Source organism: Camelina sativa, chromosome 4 (genome assembly GCF_000633955.1).
Source record: "Camelina sativa cultivar DH55 chromosome 4, Cs, whole genome shotgun sequence".
In the NCBI taxonomy this organism is placed as follows: domain Eukaryota; kingdom Viridiplantae; phylum Streptophyta; class Magnoliopsida; order Brassicales; family Brassicaceae; genus Camelina; species Camelina sativa.
Genome location: NC_025688.1, coordinates 12,596,817 through 12,601,779, shown reverse-complemented (window position 1 = coordinate 12,601,779; position 4,963 = coordinate 12,596,817).

The following is a 4,963-nucleotide window of genomic DNA, read 5'->3' as shown; positions in this document are numbered from 1 at the left end:
CTTGAGATCTACCATGGAACCTCACATGCAACACATCAATCAAGCGGATATCCCATCAACGCTTAAGATCCAACATGGAATCCCTTAACCCCACATGCAAAACTTCAAGAAAACTAACAAGAAATCAAGAAGAATGCAACTATATGCAAATGCAAATCGATCCTAGCTTGGGTCTACCAACACCAAGCTAGATCGAAGATATGCTCCCTGAAACTCACTGATTTTCACAGATCTTCAACTTCCCAAGCTTGATCTCTTCCTTGCTTCAAGATCTCTTCCCGTAGACGAAGCACACACAACTCTCTCTTCTCACACTTAGAAGAAATTCTCTCTTTTCTTCTTCACTCTCTTCGCCAACAGCCTTTGGGCGTAGCACTCTCTTTTTCTCTCCAAGTGAGAAATGAGAGACTTATTTATAGGGGGTGTGGGCGAGTAGCCTCCTTCATGAGGTGTCATCACCACATTTCTCCAAGTGAACACTTGCCCAAAGTGTTGAGGTGTCACTCCCTCGCTCTTTCTCCCATGCGTGAGTGGGGGAATATTCCTCCCCACTTCACTCTTAACCAAATAAAAAAATCCTCCACTCACTCAAGAGACAAAAACGAGTGGAAGAGGAATATTCCTCTCCACTTCTCTCTTGGGCGATTAAATAAACACTCAGTGCAAGATCCACTAATGTTTATTTAAAATAACATTTAAATTCCACTAACTTCCTGGGAATTAAAATATTATTTTAGCGGGTTCCTTCCCGTTTCCTGTAACCTTTCTGGTTCTCGGTACTATCTGTATGGACGTCCCCTTGTCCGTTCCAGTCCTGCGCGTACCGCGCATACCTGTACGCACGTTCGCTAGCCAACTGGTCGGCATGTCTCACAATCCTCTTCTCTCCCCTTTTGAGTCCTTTCCGGGTAAATTCTTTAAGAAATTTTATCTCGTAGTGAGGGTCACTACAGATATGATATTAGAAGTTTCAAACTAATCAATCCAACCCTAAAGGAGAGGAATACTCATCATCCTTATCAAATTAAATTTACGGATGATACCAAGATGAAGCTGCTCCAACCATTGAATCCAAATAATTACTTTCGATTCGAGGATTTGGTTGATATATATCGTGGAAGAATAAGTCATCCCATCTCTTTTGGTAAGTGTTTCTTTAGTAAATTTACGGATGATACCAAGATGAAGCTGCTCCAATCCGTGAATATAGTTAATTGTATCTTTGTGTTCGGAAATCTTTAATCTTTTTAGGTATTTTGTAACTTTGTGTATTGGTCCCTTCCATATGAAAGTACAAATTAAACTTTTACCAAAAATAGATATGCAACACTTTGGAAAGCTAAATTCTGTCTTCTTCTCGAATTAGATGTTTGTGGGTGTATAATAGATGTGGAAGACAAAAGAAGACATGAGAGTGCCAATAATAGTAAAATTGTCATCACGCTGTTAAATGGCAGGTAAAGGACATTTACTCTATCTATAAGACACTTACATTTTCAAGTGGTCTTTGTTAAGATTTTAAAAATTTGTTAAACGTGTAGGAATGAAACTTTGAAGTGTCGTGCCAAATACAACTACGCTTCTGAATACATGTATTCATGGGAATCAAATGGTTGTCATCTCATATATAAATCAGTACTTGTGTTTTGTGTAATGCAGTTTATGAATATGGGAGAATATGAAGGTATGTAACATATAATAGTTCTGATATAATCATCAAAAGGTAACCAATATATTCACTTCAAATTGTATATGTCTATAGGTGCACTATGTATTGAAAACACATTAGTCTCTTCAAAAATCTTTATAAAACCAGAGTTCGAAGGACTGGAGCATCACAAGGCTATGTAAGATGTTATTATGTAAAATTGTCTATGATGTTAAAGGAAAATTGTTTATTACACTTTATATATTTACAGGTCTAAATTCGTTGGATGTTATTACATAAATCATGTGATGGAGCATCAAGGTGAAAGCTCAGGAACTCAGATGTAAAGAATGGAGCCTTGAAGATTTTTTTTTGTATATCTGAATGTCTAAAAAGTTCTGAATGTTTGAACTAAACCGCTACTTGAAATCTAAATATTGATTACTTTCATCTTTATTTTGTAACTGAGATAACACATTATAATATTTGATCTTTTAGAATTTGCTTACGCTTAAATTTTTTATGAATTTACTTATTGAATCTTAATATCTATTTACTACAGTTTAATTGTTTATTTATAAGACTTAATTAATATTTTACATTGAGAATAGGGTTGGCTCTAGTATACTACCCCAACTATACTACTTCTTCAATAAACATCCTAAACTTTTTGCCTCTTTTCTAAACACTATAAGCTATATTTTTCTCAATTATACATCATAAACGTTACATTATCTTCTAATTACAACATAACAATTCTAAAATTTTATTAGACTTATAATAAATCAATAATCACGTTTTGAAAACCATGTTTACATTAAGTGAACCAAAAAAACAGAGTCCACGATCATTCTCCTTCTTTTCTCACGCAACCATCGCAAACAATCACCGACATAGTGGTTTATGAGTAAACTTTTTAACGTAGCTATGAACGTTTCCTTTAGCTTAGTGTTGCAAACATGAAAGATACCTTTTCGAGTTTTTATTATTTTGGTGATAGTTTTTGTTTTTTTGAAACCATCGTTTATACATCTTAACATTAGATTACTTTAATATTGAAAAAGCAACTTCAGAACACTTGTTAGCGTTCAAGAAATTTTAATGGAAGTATAAACCCTAAGATTTTGGGATTTTGATATGAAGAAGAAGGAGACTGATCGTAGACTTTGTTTTTTTGGTTTACTTAATGTAAATGTGATTTTCAAAACGTGATTATTGGTTTATTAAGTCTAATCACAATTTAGAATTGTTATGTTGTAATTGTAAGATAATGTATAGTTTATGATGTATAATGGAGAAAAATATAGCTTATGTGTTTAGAAAAGCGGCAAAAAGTCTAGGATGTTTATTGAAGAAGTAGTATAGTTGGGATAGTATACCATAATCAACCCTTGAGAATATTATGAATCTTTAGAAAGTAAACCTTTTTGTATATGTGCAAATACAAAAAGTTATTGACAATCAAATAAAACATTATAATCTTTTTTCAAAAGATAAAACACTATATTTTACATATTACATATTAAATATAAAAAAGCAGCATATCCTAAAATATCAAAATCTTTTTTCTTAAAATCTTATTACGGCGCTTACGCAAGGGTACCTCCCTAGTATTGACATATTCTAATTAAAGCATAAAAATAATTTTTGGGAGGAAAAATTTTTTTTGTCTTCTCGACCACTTTTTATTTTAAGATTTAAAAATCTAATTTTATTTTTTTTGTGTTCTATTTTTGTTTGCAAAAAGAAAATTAATTTTTTCTTAAAACATTTTGTAACTATGTTCAATGTAACAATACAAATCGTTAATTTTAGATGTTGCTACTAACCACTTTCACTAACAATCAAAGATTAAATTTTCGTGTTAAAGTTCTGCGTAAGAACCCATATAAATTATATTATAATATATTTTCAACATACATATAATTATATATATATATATATATATATATTACAACGTAGCCTATAGTCACATACAGCATAATGAATTAACCAATAAGTGTAGAGTTCGCGGATTCGAGGACGGCGCTTGAAAATTTTATAAAATGTTTTGGTCTTTGCCTTAAAGTCCAAAACTTCTTAGTAATTTAAAAAAAAAAAATAAGTTGATAGTTTTTTTTTTGTTGTTTTGGTAATACAATAATTTGATAGTTTGAATAGTTTGAACATCCATAGTTCCGAATTTATTATGAAAGTGGATAAGAATGGTCTAAACAAAGTGAGACCTCACACATACACATACAAAAGAATACATAAAATTTTCGATCGTTAATTTATTTCAAACGAGAAAGACGATAATGATTGATGATTATAGAATGTCTAAGCCATAATATCGCCTCTAGGAGGACAAAAGTGATTTTGACTTGTAAGTATACTCTTACAGATTCGATCCAATGGTTGAATGATATCACTTTGCTTGATTTTTTTTTTCATTGAAAATATCTTTTAAAATACGTTAATTAAGATGTAAAAATGAGAATGTAGAGACAAACACAATTCCATAAGATATTTTCAAAACCCTTCTTTTGATATTTTTTTTTTAATGATCTTAGTGATTCACATATACCCATTGACCAATTTCTAGTTTCTATACACGTTTTATATTGTTTTCACCATGTTGATTGTTGAACGTTGTTCCACCGAACACACGATAAGGTCATTGACAATCTCGGCATAGACCATCAAAGTGGATATTAGCATAGAAATCAAACTAAAAACGAGTGTAGTAGTTGTAGTATAATTTGTTTCTTATGACTTATAGACTTCATGTCAGCTTTAACTTCGAATGATGATGAATAAAGTATTATTCTGTTTCTATTTTCACTGGACAAAAATCGACTCTTAGAATACGGAAAGACCAACTGTTGTAGTTTAAACTTTAAAGGTGATGACCAGGACAGTATGTTATCGTCAAAGCTTTGGTACTCACTATAACAACCAAATCTTGATGTATTTCTAACCATTTTCACATAAACTGGTTTTGCTGATAATGTATGGTCTTGAGTCTTGACTATTAATTAGAAATGTATAGATGGTCTTGATTAATTAAGTGACCAATACAAGTTGGAAGAGAATTATAAATAAAGCATGAAGTAAATTGTATCTGTCCTACGTTATCTTTTTCTTTCCGGTATGTGTCACCTAAGCTAAGAAACTGCAAATCGGTTGATCCAATGATGTGTATCATTTGATCAGCTATATATATGTCATATTTGTGGCCGCTTGTTGACCCTTGATCATTCACAAGTTTGTTGGATCCTCATTAATTCCATAATCATCATATTATATAATAAAGTTGTTTTTCTTCTTCTAAAC